This window comes from Schistocerca serialis, chromosome 11 (assembly GCF_023864345.2).
Source record: "Schistocerca serialis cubense isolate TAMUIC-IGC-003099 chromosome 11, iqSchSeri2.2, whole genome shotgun sequence".
Classification (NCBI taxonomy): Eukaryota; Metazoa; Arthropoda; class Insecta; order Orthoptera; family Acrididae; genus Schistocerca; species Schistocerca serialis.
The window spans coordinates 43,044,072-43,064,328 of NC_064648.1; the positions used below are offsets into that span (position 1 = coordinate 43,044,072).

At 38.7% G+C, this 20,257-nt stretch overlaps 1 long non-coding RNA gene across 1 annotated transcript in view; it reads left to right on the forward strand.

Moving 5' to 3' along the window:
- The window catches only part of LOC126427286 (uncharacterized), a 113,546-nt gene that overhangs the window by 52,349 nt on the left and 40,940 nt on the right, over positions 1 to 20,257 (forward strand). Inside the window, exon 2 of the long non-coding RNA XR_007576620.1 lies at positions 9,630 to 9,707. This is a non-coding gene — a long non-coding RNA (uncharacterized LOC126427286). The remainder of the gene's footprint in view (positions 1 to 9,629; positions 9,708 to 20,257) is intronic.

The window sequence follows — 20,257 nt, forward strand, 5'->3', positions numbered from 1 at the left end:
ATAGGATGGCAGGTCTCAGTTGTGAAATATTCTGAAGGGGTAGTAATACCTTTATAATTTGATGGGAAGCAACTTCCCATGCAAGCAGGATATGTGGACATTGTCAGATGTCTGGTGTTGTGCTGAAGACATTTGGTCCTCACAAGGGGAAGGTCTCGGAATGGCCAACCAATTTGAGTCATATTTGGCAGGGTGCTTGTATAAACCTAAAACAGAGGACTAAGATATTTTGGCTCAAGAAGCTCCCCCATCCTTATATTTGAGGAAACCACTCCTAAAGTTCATGACATGCGATTGATTCAAATTTGACAAAATCAATAGGTAATTGAAAACTGAGTGTTTTCATCATGTGGGGGGGGGGGGGGGGGGGTGGAGGTTGCTGCATATGCCCATTTCGTAGAATCGAAGAAAGAAACTGAATATGCCTATGGTAAACACTGTTCAAAGAACTGCCACTGATGTAGCAATCAAGGCATGTGGCTGAGGAGAAGAGAACATTTTCTGCAGTTTTTTCATTAGTATTTTTGCTGTATTGCATCTAGTAGGAATAGGAAAGTCAAAAGGTAATCAGTGAAAAATAATAACAAGGTAGGAAAATAAATTTCTTTAATGAGTTGGATTAGAAAGAATTATAATTTTAATCCTGGTTGCCCAACAAAGGCTCTTTCACTCACTGTTACATGCCTTCACTTACCTTTGAACATCTACATGGGTGGTGCTTGTCATATAAATATTTGAAGCAAATATGCTTGTGGCACCAAGAACATGTAATGAAAGCAGCTTTCGCACAACTACATCATTCATTCTGAAGATTTGGCAGAAAACTGACTTGGCTTACATTTAAAAATATTTTGTTTTTGGTAATTACACTGAAGTGCCAAGGAAACTGGTATAGGCATGTGTATTAAAATACAGAGAGATGTAAACAGACAGAATATGGCACTGCGGTCATCAATGCCTGTATAAGATAACAAGTGTCTGCCGCAGTTGTTAGCTCAGTTACTGCTGCTGCAATGGCAGATTATCAAGACTTAAATGAGTTGGAACGTGTTGCTATAGTCGGTGCATGAGCGAAGGGACACAGTATCTCTGAGGTAGTGATGAAGCGAGGTTTTTCCATTTGACCATTCCACAAGTGTACCTTGAATATCAGGAATCTGGTAAAACATCAGGTCTCTGACATCGCTGTGGATGGAAAAAATTTCTGCAAGAAAATGACCAATGACGACTGAAGAGAATTGTTCAATGTGACATAAGTGCAACCTTTCCTCAGATTGCCATACATTTCAGTACTGGGCTATCAACAAGTATCAGCATGCAAATCATTCAACGATACATCATCAATATGGACTTTTGGAGCTGAGGCCCACTCGTGTACCCTTGATGACTGCATGACACAAAGCTTTATGCCTCATGTGGATCCGTCAACACCGACATTGGACTGTTGATGACTGGAAACATGTTGCCTGGTCGGATGAGTCTCATTTCAAATTGTATCAAGTGTATAGATGTGTATGGGTATGGAACTGACTTCATGAGTCCATGGACACTGCTTGTCAGCAGGGGACTTGTTCAAGCTGGTGGAGGCTCTGTAATGGTGTGGGATGTGTGCAGTTGGACTGCACACATCCTTGGAACAGAACGGTAGCAGTGTACCTGTCAGTATGACTTTTGTTTACACTTTAGGTGGCGAGCGTTGGCACGTTTGTATTATGTCCTCGATATTTCAGGATGGCGTACCAGCTGCGTTCCGCTTTGGGATTCAGAAGAAGCGTGTATGAAGCTGCTACCAGTGGTAATCAACAAGCCGAAACTGTCGAACATAACTCAACTTCTGATACACCGCACCATGGGTCTGGGGAAGAATCTACGCAACATCAATTTGACATCTATATACGACTCTGATAAGTAACACTTATGTAACTATCCTTTCTAGATTACCTGTATCCATTCACGGCCATTGTGCATTCTGAAGAACTTGGGCAATTCCAGCAGGACAATGTGACATCCCACACATCCAGAATTGCTACAGAGTGACTCCAGAAACACTTCACTGGTCACCAAACTCACCAGACATGAACATTATTGAGTGTATCTGGGATGCCTTGCAATGTGCTGTTCAGATGATGTCTCCACACCCTTGTGTTCTTACTGATTTATGGACAGCCCTGCAGGATTCATGTGGTGTCAGTTTCCTCTAGCACTATTTCAGACATCACTCAAGTCCATGCCATGCCATGTCATGTTGCAGCACTTCTGCGTGCTTGTGGGTCCCTACATGATGTTAGGCAGGTGTACCAGTTTCTTTGGATCTCCAGTGTAATTCTAATGCACATCACGCATGCAACATCACCTAAAATATTGGTGCTGAAAATTGATCATGAATTATGCTATGAATTGTTGTGGAATGTGGATAGTTGTGAAATTCCTGCTGGATTTCCGGATGTACATTGCAGTTTTGAAACCTCCAAATAAAGTTCTGTACCACGGCTCATTGTAAACTAGCATAGCATATTCAGCTGTCTATGGACCCTCGTGACATTTGTTTTCATATGAGGCTTCAAATTTTAATTTTTCACCAATCCAAGTTGTTTGAGAAATTTATTTACCTCCTTGTTATTATTCCTTAATAACTGCCATATTAACCCTCCTATTGTTACTAATTTCAATAAGGAAAAGAAAGATGACAAAAAATCCAGCAGAATGCATTTCAGAATTGGACACAGGTTCTCTGCTCCCCAGCCAGATGCGTTGATTGTTGCATCAGCAGTACTTTCATTGAATAGCATTTACTTTATGGGTACATAAGTGGCAGTTGTAATAGTTTCTTTCGCAAATCCCTAGGAAAAAAGTTTGCTTCTGGACACCACCTATGATGATTAAAAGTGTTCCATTTTCAATTGTATATCGATCTGGTCAGTTTTGAATCAAATTCACATCATGAACAGTAGGGATGGTGTTCTCAAAACCGATCTTCATTTTATGTTGTATAGAAGCAGGCTGCCAAATATGAGCTGAATTGGTTAACTGCATTTGTGGCCTTCTCCTTGCCCATGTTAAAAATTTACACTTTAGGCTGCTATTTTTGCATAGTAGTGAAGTACTGATCAACTGGTGGTAAAAGATTTCAAAGAAACCATTGAAGCTATAATAGTGCTTTAATTTGAAAACCTTTTCACAGTGTATGGTTTCTTTAATTGATTACATTTAATGGGTTTCATGTAAATGATTTCCTTTTTCTTCTGTGATGCCATATGTAATGTAGTTAAGAGGTATATTTTCGTTTTCATAGTGCTGGAACAGTGATATAAGCCATTTGATACTTCAAAAATAAGCTATTGGAAAGTAATACCAAACTCCTCAAAAACACCATCAAAATTGGCAGAAAGTAATACCAGAGTTGACAGAAAACAGCAACAAATAGGCAAAAATAACTCTGAAATTGGCCATAAAATAAAATGGATTTTTCCTGTCTCTGCTTACTGTTTGTTAGACAGACAGACAGACATTATTTCCACAACATAATACTTATTTCTTTGAGATTGTGTTCTTAGCAGTTGTATACCATTATTTACACCTGATTCTCTTATCTTGAATGTGCTGCCATACAGTGTATGTTCAAGTACAGCGTGTACATAAAATCGAGGAACATTTTCAATTATTTATCGCACAAGAACTAAACATTGTACAGATGCCATACATACTGCATTTCGAAGAGAAACTTTTCGAAATTTTGTTTTTTTCTACAAACATTTGATATGCGAACCATGAGTGATCAGGTAGATGACAATACGGTAATCGAATTCTTGCCTTACCCATCCCAGCATGGCATCGTCGACTGTGGCAGTCACTTCCCGTATTCACTCCCAGAGCTCTGCTACATCATATGGTAGAGGTATTACATATACAAAATAGTCACACAGAGTGAGATCTGGTGATCAGGAGGGCCATTTCATGAAACAGATTTCCCCTTCTGTAGCATGGCTGAGCTATCGATGTGACAGCTCCGTGTTCAGGTACCCACGAACTTCACGATGAAAATGGGGTGGAGCCTCATCCTGCTGAAAGATGAACAGAGAGTCCAATCTCATTTGAGGCATCAGCCATTTCTGCAACATGTGCAAGTAGGAATTTCCAGTGACAGTGCTCTTGGCGAAGAAGAATGGCCCATATAATTTTTGATGTGACAAGACAAAAAACGTTTACCTTTGCAGTACAGATTCAGATTCTTTGTTCACCATTGACCACCTGAGGTGGAATAGGCAATTTAAATGGATATCATATAACATTTTCCTTGAATAGTACCTTAAAGCTAAATGAGCTTTGCAAATATTGCCCATAGATCATAACATACACCATAACATAAGATAAATACATTCAGTGACATCACATAATGAAATCCTTAAAAATTAATGTTGATTGATGTTATATTCATAAATTCTGTTACATTGTAAAAAGGATTGATTATTAACCAATTTAGTAGCTTGCTCTTGAAGCTACTTATGTGATCTGACTGAGAAGAAAATGGAAGTTTATTAAATATTTTTAGACTATTGATTCGATGGGAATTCCCTGTTCTTGTCAGCTGGTGCCTAAGTATGTCTAATTTTGTTTTGCCTCTGGTATTATGATGGTGCATGTTTTCTCCCATTTCAAAATCTGCTATATTGTTTTTTGCATACAATTCTGAGGCGTCTATATAAAGATTAATAACGGTTAATATTTTCAGCTGAATGAGCAGTGGTCGGCAGTGCTCTGATCTACCAGAATTGCTCATTGGCCTTATCACTTTCTTCTGAATTTTTAGAACTTCACTGATGTGCAGTGAGAGTCCCCATATCAGCAGTCCATACTCTATCTGTGACTGAAAGAGTCCAAAATAAATAACTCTTAAATATTCTTTTGTCACCAGGCTCCTCAGTTTCCACATTAAATATGTAACTCGAGACAATTTTGTGCAGGTGTGGTTGATGTGTGTTTCCCACATTAACTTAAAGTCTACATGAATTCCTAGAATTTTAACTGCTTTCACCTATACCTCTTTTGACAATCCCAGTATAATCTGTTGGTTTTTATAAGGATTGCAAAGCAGTGTATTTGGTGAGAACCATTTTTGTGCTGCTTCCAGGCCATCTTGCATCATATCTTGCAGAACTGATATGTTCTTGTGCTGAGCAAGCAAGGTTGCGGCATCAGCATAACCAAATAACAGTAGTGGGGATACAATGAGGTAAATCATTGACTGCAGTTATAAAAAAGAAGGGCCTAAGGACAGAACCTGTCTTAACTTCTAGCAATTGTGAGTCTCTGTTTCTGACATAGGCAAACTGCTTCCAATTTTTAGGTATGGTTCAATTACTGCCAATGCAGAATCTTGTATGCCATAGAATTTGAGTTTAGCAATTAGGATATCATGAGAAATCCAGTCTAATGTCGTACTTAAAACACATAAAAGAAGTGAGGCTTTATTTTTATTCTCAAAGGTTGTTATTACTTCATTCACAATTGAAAGAACAGCAGTGGTGATATTTTTTCCATTGCGGAAGCCAAATTGATTATTAGAGAGTAAGTTATGTGACTCAAAGTAGTGGTTCAGTTGGTTATAAATAAGAGATTCAAGCACTTTCAAGAAAATGGGAACTATAGAAACTGGTCGGTAATTTTTGAGACCATGTTTGTCCCCTTTTTTATACACTGGGATAACTTTCGATATTTTTAGAGTTGTAGGATAGACTCCAAACTTTTGACACCTATTAAACAGAAAGGCCAATGGTTCAGTAATTATATGCACTGTTTTTTTAATTATGTAATTGGACAACCAAGAGCAGTCCATGCTCTTGGAGTTTGAGAACTTTGCCACTACCTTTGTAATCTCAGTGGGTGCGACTGTCCTCCATTTAAATGTATTGTTTGCAGGTTGTTGTTGCTTAAGTAGATCACTTGCATTAGTGGTTGTTGTTTCAATTTTGTTCTTAATATAACTTACAGAGTCCATGAAAAAATGATTAACTTTATCCGGGTCAAGAGCTATGCGATGTTCATCATTCCTGCAATGCTCTTGTGCAACAGCATTCCATGCAGCTTTGCACTTATTAGCAGCTCCTTCAATGTATCTTTCGTATGCTGTTCTTTTTGCCATTCTAAGCTTAGCTCTGTAGGTTCTCTTACATTCAAGGTATGCTTTGTACAAATATCTTTCTGCTCCGTTCCATCTTTATGAGAATTTTTATACATGTGGTACAACGATAACATATTTTCCCTCATATTGGTAAGTTTATCTGTGTACCACTTAATGTTTTTCTTTATAGGTTGGCTTTTAAGATTGATTTTTATAAGAGGAGAACAAGAATACCACAAATCTAATTAATTTTTAATGAAGTTCTTAAAAGCAGTTTCAGTTTTATTTACTCCCACTTGACAGTTATATTTACAGTCCCACTTAATATATCCGAGTTTCTGAATGAACTGGTTTACTACTTCTTCCTTCTGCCCTTTAACCCACATTACCTTTTCCTTAGCATTGGCACCTGTGTTTGGGGAATACACTCAAATTCAGTGCATTTGTGTGGATGCTTCATACCGTAGATTCGACAGTTGTGCCTGTTCACTTTCACAGTACTGTGAAAAGTGACTTGGTTGCTAAAAATGAAGTGTTCAACAATGCCATACCCACCCCATTCACTTGTTACAACTGTGAACAAATCTCAGAATGATTGTCTTTGTCGTTGCCATTGAGGTTCTGCACTAGCTCCAATTTTAATGGTTTCATAGACAGCTTCTGTAGCAGAACTTTCCACACTGTCATTGGAGTCATTTCCAGTTCACAGGGTGCACGATGCGCTGATTTCCTAGGATTCCTTATGAATATCTCTTGTAAGTGCTCCACATTCACTGCACTCACACTAGGATGTCCGCTTCTCTTCGCCAGGCACAAGCTACCTGTCATAACGAATTTGTTGTGGCAGTGGTACATGGCCTTTCTTGTTGTTGGCTTCTTACCGTACTTGGTTCTAAACATAGGGGGGGGGGGGGGGGGGATTTTTCAGTGTTTCTCTTCGAAATGACATATGTGTGATATCTGTACAGTGTTTGGTTTCTGTGCAATAAATAATTGAATCTGTTCCTAGACTTTATGTACACCCTGTATTTTGAAATCTCCTGTGTTGGCAACCATATAAGTGTTATATCAAATATTGATAGAAACTGCTTACCAAGCATCAAGGAAGACATTAACACAGACGAGGAAAACCTAGTCATGGAAAACATAATTTTTTTTTTTTAAACTGGGGTTATATTAATCTGCCAAAAGAGAAGAAAGTAACAATGTTTTGAAAAGGATAGTTACCACTCACTATAAAGCAGAGATGCTAAGTCATAGATAGGCACAACTAAAAGCCTGTCACAAACAAGAAGGTTTGGCCAGTAAGGCCTTACTGGCCGGAAGCTTCTTATTTGTGACAGTCTTTCTGTTGTGCCTATCTGTGACTCAACATTTCTACCATACGGTGAGTGGTGACTTTTATTTCCATAATATTGTTATATTCCATCCTGGATTTTCCTTATTTGAAAAGAGAAGACAGGATGGATGAAACAATGCATATTGAGATTAAATGGCCGGCCGCGGTGGTCGTGCGGTTCTAGGCGCTCCAGTCTGGAGCCGCGCTGCTGCTACGGTCGCAGGTTCGAATCCTGCCTCGGGCATGGATGTGTGTGATGTCCTTAGGTTAGTTAGGTTTAATTAGTTCTAAGTTCTAGGGGACTGATGACCACAGCAGTTGAGTCCCATAGTGCTCAGAGCCATTTGAACCATTGAGATTAAATAGAAAAAGTTCTCAAGAGTTCCTGGAGCAAGGAGGAGGTGAACAACTCAGTAGGAGCACTTGTTTTTCCTTTCATTCTTTCCATTTAATTTCAGTTACTATTCCTGCTTCTGTACTTTCTGCATTGGAAAGAACCTGAAAAATGGCGCTGTTATACTTCACTGTGTATGCCAGTATCTACAGCTGCTTGTTAAACAAAACTTATATCTAATGCTATTTGACTGCAATTCTGTGTGGGGTGTAATTTTTGCTAGCAGAAAATTATATAATACCAGTGATACACTATGGCCGACCACTACTTATATTTAGGAGGTGAAATTGCCAGTGCTGCTGATTGTCACACACAAAATGAGGAAGGGAGATATCTCATAACTTTGTTTGTTCCCCAAGGAGGAAAGATTAATAGCTTGGGGATGATTGGAAGAGGTCCCTCAGACATCAGGAAACTAATGAATTTGATTTTTTTCCCACCCCATACACTTACAAGTGTCTATTAGCAGTACATGAAATTCCACCTTCTAAAGGTAAGTACTGCCCACCCCATCTGTCTCTTTGTAATTTTATACACAGTTCAGTTACATTAATGTGAGCACTGCCTATGTTTTATATCAACATGCAGTAACCACTCACAGATGGCAGATGCCAGCATTAGCATTGGAGTATATATAAAGTGGGTCGAGGGGTGATGCAGAAAAGAGTGCATATGTTGTCGTAATGCTGAAACAGAGCTATTTATCGGACATCATTGGTTTTTGGGCCAAGTATAGAAGCATTTCCAAAAAGGCTAAGATTGTAAACTATTTACATGCCACCGTGGTGAAAGTATACCGTGCATGGCGAATTAGTGCCATCCAAAACCGGAATGCAGGCAACTGTGGTGCAAAGATATGTGTGGGTGAATGAATATGCAACTATTGAGCAACTGACCAGCCAGATGAACCAAGGGGCTACCAACCGTGTCTCCTCAATGACCGTTCAACAAATGTTGATGCATATGGGCCTCTGCAGCAATGGTTTGGTTCATGCACGTATTCTGGTTGCTGTCCATCATCGAGAAAGGCAGGAATTTGCATGCCACTGAGTGGCAAAAGATGGCCTTTTCAAATGAATCGTGTTTTATGCTCCATCAGACAGACGGCTTTTGGCATGTATGGCACTGCAACAATTGTTGAAGGGTTCGGGCCGGTAGAGGGGGTTTATGGTGTTGTGAATATTTTTGTGGTCTTCCCTGGGTGATTTCATCGTTCTGGAAAGCACAGTGGTTCAACACAAGTAAGCATCAATCCTTGGGGACCACATCCACTCATACGTGCAATTTATTTTCCCTTGGCAAGATAGCGTCTACCAGCAGAACAATGGAGTATGTCACACACTTCATAGTGTAAGTGTGTGGTACCACGAGCACCAGAGGGAGTTCACTGTGCTCATGCTCCCCTGCCTCCCCCTACCCCCTCCCTGCCCCCCTCCTCTACCCTAAGGTTGAATTCAAAACCCGGTTGAGAATATGCGGTGACTACTTTGATACTGTTTTTGCCACAAATCTTTGGCCCTCGGCTGTGAAACATAGCACACTTGGCCACGATAGTGGAACTGGAGTGGGTCCACATTCCTGTTGGTACCTTCTGGAACCTCACTGACACTCTCCATGCATGTCCTCACTGTGAAAGATGGCTATTTGGGCTTTTGACAGGTGGTTACAGGTAGTTTTGGACCAAGCAGCTTCCTCAAGTTAATTTTACTGTAGATAGAATACTTGAGCAAATTCCTGTGGTTTTGTTCACAACAATTTTCTTTCTTGTTTTGTTCTAGTGGCCGATTGAAGGATTTGTTGAGAAGTACAAGAGAATGAAAGACAGGGCAGCTCTTTTGAAAGGCAGTTTACATAAGGTAAGGTGGCATAAAACATCTTTTTAAACCCAAGAACATGATAATGAAAACCTATCACCATTATGGGAAATACGGAAGTGTCCGACTCCCCCCCGTCTGCTTTGACCCATGACGTCACAAATACGGCGGAAACAAAAACACACACACACTTTCCACAAGAAGCCTAATGACACTAACGGGACAAGCGCGGCAAATGAGGTGTTTTGGGTGTTGGGCAAACTAAATATAAACAAATTTAGACGCCTTGTGTAGCTACAACATGTAAGTGAAGACAGCCATGCATGAATACCCACCCACCTCCCCAGAGGTCGTAACCCCTGCAACCCATAGAAGATAAAGATGCTTCAGTAGCTGATTAGTGTTTTTTGTCTTTTTTTAAAAAAAATCTCACGGGATAGAACGAACAGATCAGAAAGATAAATATAATAAACTAAAACAGAAATTGGAGGAAACAGATAATTAAAATACGTAATAAGTGTTTTTAAATTAAAAAAAAAAAATCTCACGAGATAGAATGAACAGATCAGAAAAGTAAATAAAATAAGATAAAACAGAACTGGAGACAGCCACACTCAAACGAAACTCCGCGCCGTCATGACGTCACACACGACAACACCCATACGTCACGGGTCAAAGCCGACGCGTGGGATCGCACGCTTCTGTCGACCCCCATTATGCATTACAGTGTGCTATTATACTCCAAAATATGCAAGGTACATCCAAAAAGTTCGATGAATGGTCTCAGAAAATAAAGAAAATGTGAGTTACAAAGTAATCACCATTAGCTACAACACATTTGTGACACTAATTGCAAAGCTATTGAAAGCTGTTCATAAACACTTCTTGTGGGATAGTTTTAAGTAACATGGTCATGCGTTGTTGGATTTATCGCATCATAACAGGAGGTGAGACCGGGTGCTACCAGTACGATCCGGAGACTGAGCGACAGACATTTCCCTCACCTCCCTCAGATAGAAATTCATGATAGATCAAGACTTTGCTTTTGAAAAAAGCAATTGACATCCTTTAATCTTGGATTTTGACAGAAGACTCATTTTGAGAGGTGGGGAAGACAACAAACATTGTGCCACGGACTGTCACTCGGTCTCAGGATCTTATTGGTAGCACCAGGTCTCATCACCTGCTATGCCACAGATATGCAACGGTGTGTGACCACAGTGCTTTGAGCGATTGCACAAGAAAATTTGTTGACAGTTTCCAACAGCTTTACAACTGATGTCAGAAGTGTGTTGTAGCTAACAGTGGTTACTTTGAAGGCCAAGACTTATTTGGTGCAGTTCTTCTTGTTTTTCTTTTCTGTACAGACCTTTTTGTTTTCGTATAACTGCTGCAATCTACATCCATTTGGCTCTGCGCACTGTTGCCAAAAATTGTTCTGCCTTTATAATGTTACCCTGCCCCCTCCCCTCCAACTTCCCTCCATTACAAAATTGAAATGTTTCTCTGATGATCTCCTCCTTAGTATTCACCAACTGGGATATCCAAAAGGGAAAGCATTTCTCCTCCAGAATATTATCTCCAAGGGGATGCCATTATCAAGCCGTATAGTATAGGTGGATAATAGTAATGTGTTGTGTTGATTGTAGCAAAATTGGGAGTTGCACATGCTCCTAATTTAGAAAATTAAAAGTATGTGCTCTGCAACACTTGCCATCACAATAATTCCTAATATGAATGAAATATTTTCATTTACTTATGGATTTGTGAATGTTTTCTAAGGCAGTTAATGGGCAATGAAAAATGTCTACACCCAAAATGAGATTATTAAAGAGTTACATGTGTCTCGTTCTACCGTATCTTCCTTCACCGTCGGCGTTGTCGTGGTTACCGTGAGACACCGTTATACCAAGAGGAATGGCGCGTCGATCTTAGAGCATGAGATATGATGACCTTAAGCCATTGACAACACACAACAGTCTTGGTAGCACCTGTTTCCAGAATAGCTGCAGTAGTTAAGATCTACGAACTATCCCCTGTTGACCAGGTCCCCAAAACTTAACTCGTAACGAGATCCCTTCAAAGCAAATTGTCATAACGATCGTCTATAAAGGCTTCGTACAACGAGAATAAATGTTACGGTTTATGGAATAATAACAGATATGACCAAACTGTCTTGTCTCTTCTGCTTAATTTAACATAACTTCGTTCACAGTTTCATTTCGCATTCACCACTCATTCACCGAAACCCTTTGATGAACAGTTTTGGTTGCTTAACCCCAACAGTCAATGATAATGATACAGGTTTTCTCCTTTTTATAAATTGAAGCCCACTCACCATGATATAATAAAAAAAAACCGGTCTCAATACCGCGTCCCTCGTGAGATGCGAATAGACTTATCCCGGAATTGACCGCCCTGTAGGTGTACTCAATTTAATGACCACACTTCACTGTCCGCTATTTCACGTTACTGAATGTCCATTTGTTAGTCTGATTATACACTGTAGCTATTTAAAATTCGCCCCTATATTTTTCACAACGCACAATTAGCACTTCGTTACTTGTTTTTTTTTTCTAAGAGTAAACGGGGAAAAAAAAGACACCGTATCATCGGCTTAGTCGATATAAAGCAAAACACCTTAATATGCCCAATTTTACCTCTTCTTATAGGATCGGCTACCTTACTCATTAATTTATTACATATTATTTCCAATAACGCTAAACAGGTATCGTCGTTATATTTTAATTGTATTCAAAAGCATGTTACTACTATTATGACCGACCAAATCGTAACAAATCGCGCGGCGTGCGTTTTTAACAATAACTTTACGCTATTCAAGTTCTGTTACAGCTGTCTTGACTCGTAATGTTACACGGCCCCCCAGACTGTGATGTCTTGAAGAGGGTTCCAGACAGAACAGGCTTTTTTTTTGTGTACTGTGACAGGAGAGGGTATTTGTTTCGGCGAATACACTCACTCTCAGATTCACTCAACAAGTCAGTACATACATTCTACAATATTTAAGTTGAGTTAATGGGCCTAGACAAAATGCCCTTAACTAAATTCCACATTTGTTTATAGGTCGTCTTAGAAACACTTCGCACTAATCACTTCATATTCACAGCACATGTTTTTTCTTGGATGAAGCCCTCAGTTCTTCAACCGACTGTGCAAGGCAGGGATCACAGCTGGGTTCGACGATTGGCATCCTAGGCCAAAACCCTTATCAGGCCACTTGTTTAACCAGAGAGGATTTGGTCCTTTTCTTTTCCTCTTAATTCCACTTTTAAATCATCCATCCTCGCAGTTCGGTGAGAGGATAAATCGTATTTCAGCGTCGTCATTGTTGCTGATACCAAGAAGGTATCTCATGGAAATCGTCGGTACATTCTTTAATTTTCTTTGTAAATTAGTATAAGTACATATTTATCCATTGGTACTTTTATTTAGTCCACTGAGTGTAGTCTTGGTATCATTCAGTGTTTCTTGAATCTATATTTTGCTCATTATTGATAATACTACTTCAGGTCTATGTGAGGGAACAAGCCTTTAATTACATCAGTATCACAATCTGCCAGGAGGTAGCTCCCTTCATGAGGTATTTTCATTATTTTATATGGACCTGTATATAAATATTGCCATTTCTTATTCAGTCTTTTCCTGGTTGATGCTTTTGGGTGATTTCTCAATAAAATTTCTTCACCTACATCATATGTGACTACTTTCTTCACATTTTTATCAAAACAGGTTTTTCTCAGTTGTGCTTGATGCTTCAGGTTTTCGTAGACCTTCTTCACCATATCTCCTTTCTTGGTAATCTTTTGTTCTATCGCAGGTAATTCCTTCATCCATTCTGGCACAATAGTTTCTCCAAATACTATTTGGTTACGTGAATAACCTGTCGATAAGTGTGGTAAGTCATTATACACTTTCTCAAATTCGTAAATCCAATCGATCCATTTATAATGTTGTTTGGGTATGTACGTCCGTAAAAATCCGTTCAACTCTCGGAAGATTCTTTCAACCGGATTTCCACAAGGGTAAAATCTTGAGATGTAAATGTGCTGGATTCCTTGTTCTTTCATAGTGTCTCTCCATACTTTGCTTGTATAATAAGCAGCGTTGTCTGTCAAGATCATTATAGGTTTGCCAAGCTCAGTTATATAGTTGTTGATAAATTTGCATAACATGGGTCGAACGTGGAGATTTTTCAAAGGATATAATTTCACATATTTTGAAAAGAGATCATAGAAAGCCAATACATATTTGAACCGTCCACGTGTCACGGGACATGGCCCACAGACATCACATGACACCAACATTAAAGGTTGTTGTGGGATGATAGGATGTAATTCTATCTTCCGACAATAGTTTATGGGTTTCGCCTTCTGACATATTTTGCACTTCTTAATAATATTTGTAGCTATACGTCCCAAATTTGGATGCTAGCAGTATTGTGCTATTTTGGCTGTACACTTAGCGGAACCAAAATGACCCCAATTCAACTGAGTGTACCATACTGGTGATTCTAAATATTTATTTGGAACACAAACTTTCCAAACATCTTCTTCATCCTTCCTCCGATACAATATTCCAGATTTTAATTGATACTGTTCTTGAGAGTGACTTAGCGTTTTGCTTTCAACAGCATGCCTAATGGCTTTCCACAACTTATCATCTTCTTGCAGTTGTGGAAGACTTCGAGATAGCTGTGAAATCTGCCTCTCACAATATTGCCTTGATAAATTCATGACTTTAAAGTCAATAGTCCGTTCTTCACACTCGTCGTCATTCTTTCTTTTCGGTAGTCTTGAAAGAGCATCGGCTATGATGTTGTCTTTCCCTCTGATGTATTTGAGCGTAATATCATATTCTTGCAGTAGCAAGGCCCACCGGGTTAAACGTGAATGGAACATGCTTCCTGTTAAAATAAAAGATAAAGCTTTGTGGTCGCAGAATACAATGATCTTCTTTCCATATACAAAATAGCGAAACTTTCTAAGGGACCAGACCACGGCCAGTACTTCCAATTCAGTAGTACAATATGCACGTTCACAGCTAGAGAGTGTTCTGCTGGCAAACCCAATTATCTTGATGGTACTGATATCTTCTGGATTTTCCATCTGGAAAAGAGTGGCCCCCAATCCTGTTTCAGAACCATCCGCAGCAATATAAAAATCTTGATCAAGTCTCGGATGATGTAACAGTGGAGCATTAGTCAAAGCATTGGGGATGTTATCAAAAGCTTGTGTGCATTCGGAATTCCACTCCCACATGACATTTTTTCTTAACAGCCGTAACAAACAGTCTTGGCTTCCTAACTGATTGGGTAAAAATCGTCGAAAAAATGAAACTAAGCCGATAAATGACTTTAATTCTGTTCTATTCTTTGGATAAGCACATCTGTTAATCGCATCCATCTTTTCAGGATTTGGTTTTATCCCTTCAGGAGTGATTATATGTCCAAGAAATTTCAATTGGTTATGAGCAAACTTGGATTTCCTCAAATTTACTGTAACTCCGTATTCCAAAAATTTCGCAAAATCTCTTCTTGATAAGTCCAAATGTTCCTCCCAAGTTTCAGAAGCAATTAGCAAATCATCCACATATAAAGTAACTTCATTCAAAAGGTCTCTGCCCAGTACGGTATCTAACGCCGATATGAAAACACCACCGCTTAATTTCAACCCAAATGGCATGACAGTAAACTGGTAACTTCGGCCCAGAAAAACGAATGCAGTATATTTTCTAGATTCTTTCGATATTCTAGTTTGCCAATATGAACTACGCATATCCAAAGAGGTTAAGAAGCGGGCACCATAAAACTTTTGTACTAACTCTTCTAGGTTCTCCGGTCGCGTTCGTACAGGTATAATGATCTTATTGATCTCTCTGGCATCCAACACCAATCTGATGTCACCATTGGGTTTAATTACCGCCACAAGAGGGTTACAATATTCAGAATCTGAGGGCTCAGTAATACCCCATTCTAACATTTTATTGATTTCCTTTCTGACTACTTCTTTCTTTGTCCATGGGATAGAATAGGAAGTACGACAAAAGGGTTTATGTGCATACGTCTTTATATGGTATTCAAAGTCTTTTATTATACCCGGACGTTTACTAAAAATTGACTGATATGCTTCCAACAAGTAGTACAGTTCATCCCTTTGGATAACAGATAAATATTCTGATTCTAACACCTTTTCCTGCAATGACATTTTATCCATCATTTCTTCAGAACATTCAATAAGGCATATATCATACACATTTTCATCATCAGTACTGACATATTTTACCATTAGATTCATACACAATTGATTTGGAATTACTCGGCCCTTTCTCAGGGTGGTTGTCAAAACATTACCATTGGAATTAAATATACATTCACCTTTCTCTAAATTAATGATTGCACCGGTCTCACATAAAAAATCCAAACCCCAGATACGTGGTACTGTCATTTTACGAACAACCAGGAATGTACTTTCTATTTGAGCCCCCTGTATTGTAACGTCAACACGTACCTGTTTCACAACTTTTTGCATTTTTGCGCTGAACGCGCCAGACACGGTACATCCTGTGATAGGAAAAGTGGGCATTTTTACCCCTCGGCTTATCTGTTTTAAACAGTCCAACGTCTTGACACTAATAGTTGCTCCAGTATCAATTAATATTTCAACATCAACATTATTTATACTTGTTGGAATTATTTCCTGTAAAATTTGTCCACATTTATTAGAAACTTCAGGTTTTTCTTCAATTAACTCATTCCTTATATCCTGATCATTATTGTACCTTAATACTCTCACTTCAAATTGATGCCTGCCTACCTTCTCCTTTCCAGTCATCCTAGAAAGGCATTTGGTGACTGGTATTAGTTTAATCTATCTTGTTGAGTCATCGGTGGGGATTCATGAACTTCCACAATCCGTACAGTATGATCCGAGTTATGGTATTCACCCCGTCGCACATTGGAGGCTCCTTCACCCACTGGCATAACTCCTTGTGCTGGATGAGGACTCGAGGCATTTGTTCCATCCTGCCGATGAACATTATGCTTCGAATTATCTTCCCAAGGTTGAATACAATTGGGTTCATCACTTGGGTATCTGTTACTCTTATTAATATCACTACTATGCACATTCGCATCACCATATCGAGGTTTACCTCTAGCACAGTAAGTATCCCTTCTATATTTATTATAATCATTGTTTTTATTGCAACCATAGGATGAAGATTGTCCACGCTCCTGTGATGCGGGCTTTGACCTGGTTTTCGGTATTATTATTATCATATGTTAAATTATTATTATAATTATTCGTATTACTATGAGTGTGAGTCGACATTTGATTACTACTCATTTGTCTTGCGTCTTCCATAATCATATCTATAGAGTCAATCACCGACAAGAATTGTTCTACATCGTGGTCAGGAACATTTATTAACTTTTCACGTATATTTATGGGCAACCTTCCCTTCAAAATTCTGATCACTTCCTTGTGAGAAATTGGATCACTCCAATAACGTGTCTTATTTATGTACTTTTCAAAATATTGCCTTAAAGTACTCCTTTTACTGTTAAAATACTCAGGTTGGTAAACCTCTTTTCTTAATTTCTCTTGTTTACTCGACGACCAGTATTTAGCCAAAAAAAGTTGTTCAAACTCAGTGCAAGTATGGCAACTTTCACTTACTTCGGCGGCCCATAATGCGGCTTCTCCGGTAATTTTGGATACTATAAATTGAAGTCGGTCGTGTTCTGACCAGCTACGCGGAAATATTCTTTTGAAATTATTAATAAAGATTTTCGGATGCAGGTTGTTCTTTTCAGTGGACAATGTTGGGAATTGTCTACTTTTAAAAATGCTGTTCTCCACCTTTAAAGAAGACAAATATCATCGCTGACCAAAAGAATCATCATCTTTACCAACCGAATCATCAACTTCCCAATGCAAATTTTCACCACAATTGTACTTCGTATTATCACATGTTCGGTTGTTTTTCGACCTATTCTCTGAACGTTCATCCTCTGCCAACAAATTTTGTGATGACTTTCGTTCTAACTCCGCCAATTTATGATTGGTTTTCTTTTGCCATTTAGGTAATTCATCAACTATTTTCTCTTTTATTTTCTGAATTTCGCTAGTGAAGAGCTTAATTAATTCATCATTTCTACTTAGGTGCTCATTGATATTTTCCTTTGGCTGGGATCCAATAGTAGTCTTAATCTTGTCTACAATTTCATTTCCTTTTATTTCTATCCATTCAGTTAGATCTTCGTCAAGTCTTTTAGTTTGATGTACTAAATACTTGTCAATCCCTTTACGAGCATCAGACTCAAACTCGACTACTTGTTTCGAAAGCTCTTCTACCTGTGCGCTAGCATGGAAACAGCTACTTTCACACTTAACCATCCTATTGGACAGGCCATAATAACTCCTTGAAACTACCTTATATTTCTTTTCTACGTCATGAAGTTTTCCCATTAAATTATTATATTGCCTTTCTAAGGTGTTAGAAAACTCTACATCTAGTTCTCCAAATTTCACATTTAATTGAGTCTCCCAGTCCGCCTTTAATTCTTTATAGTATTTTCCAGTTTATAATCAAAGGTGTTCAGTTTGCTTTCCAAAGAATCCATTTTAACTTCTAATGAACCAAATTTGGCCTCAAATTTTTCATTCAACTTTTGATTGTCCTCTCTTAATTGCTTATTATCCTTTTCTAGTGAACCAAGTCTTCCATTCATTACACCCATTTGAGTATTTATTGATACCAGCATATCAAACATTTTTTGATTAATATTTCCATTTTGAGGATCAACTTGCTGATCTACTTCCGAAACCTCAAGATCTTTATGTTCTCCCCGCTGCTTACCTTACTTATCATTGTATTTGAATCTCTTAACGGCTCTAAATCAATAACTGTATTATTATCTATACATGTCTCCTGTCCCACATTGAGCTCATGGGATGCATCATCCCTATCCTCTTCACTTTCCTCTCTCTCTCTACTCATTACTCTACTCAACTGCACATTATCATGTATTCTTTTCGTTCGTTTTGACACAATTATTCACTACCAAGACATACACTTATTTTCACTATGTATTTATATATATTTATCTACTGAAATCATAAGTCTCAACTTCCTTTTTTTCTTTTATAATTATACAGTTATTTTAATCATACCTGGTAGTATCGCTCACTTTTAGCGATTATTGAAGAATGCTTCTTTCATTGGACAGACTCACTGGCTGCTACAATATTTCCCAACTCTAGGGTTCGTGAATCCGGATGACACTCAACTCAATGCAGCAATCCTCGTCGATCGAGCCGCACGTTGTGGCGCCACTTCTACCGTATCTTCCTTCGCCGTCGGCGTTGTCGTGGTTACCGTGACACACCGTTATACCAAGAGGAAAGGCGTGTCGATCTTAGAGCATGATATATGATGACCTTAAGCCATTGACAACACACAACGGTCACGGTAGCACCTGATTCCAGAATAGCTTCAGTAGTTAAGATCTACGAACTATCCCCTGTTGACCAGGTCCCCAAAACTTAACTCGTAACGAGATCCCTTCAAAGCTAATTATCATAACGATCGTCTATAAAGGTTTCGTAGAACGAGAATAAATGTTACGGTTTATGGAATAATAACAGATACGACCAAACTGTCTTGTCTCTTCTGCTTAATTTAACATAACTTCGTTCACAGTTTCATTTCGCATTCACCACTCATTCACCGAAACCCTTTGATGAACAGTTTTGGTTGCTTAACCCCAACAGTCAATGATAATGATACAGGTTTTCTCCTTTTTATAAATTGAAGCCCGCTCACCGTGATATAATAAAAAAACCGGTCTCAATACCGCGTCCCTCGTGAGATGCGAATAGACTTATCCCAGAATTGACCGCCCTGTAGGTGTAGTCAATTTAATGACCACACTTCACTGTCCGCTATTTCGCGTTACTGAATGTCCATTTGTTAGTCTGATTATACACTGTAGCTATTTAAAATTCGCCCCTATATTTTTCACAACGCACAATTAGCACTTCGTTACTTGTTTTTTTTTCTTTCTATAAACGGAAAAAAAAGACGCCGTATCATCGGCTTAGTCAATATAAAGCAAAACACCTTAATATGCCCAATTTTACCTCTTCTTATAGGATCGGCTACCTTACTCATTAATTTATTACATATTATTTCCAATAACTCTAAACAGGCATCACCGTTATATTTTAATTGTATTCAAAAGCATGTTACTACTATTATGACCGACCAAATCGTAACAAATCGCGCGGCGTGCATTTTTAACAATAACTTTACGCTATTCAAGTTCTGTTACAGCTGTCTTGACTCGTAATGTTACATCGTCACTTGAGAAATCTCCTGTCTTAGCCTTTTTAAGAAAGTGGGGACATTGACCACAACCAAACATTCTCTCTCTTCAATCATAACTTTCTCACAATCAAATGTACCACAACCATAATATAAGAAGAAAATGTGACCCACATTATGATCTGATGAATTTTTCTGTAGTACAGAAATGTGTGAAATAGAACTAGCACTGAAATCTTTTAACT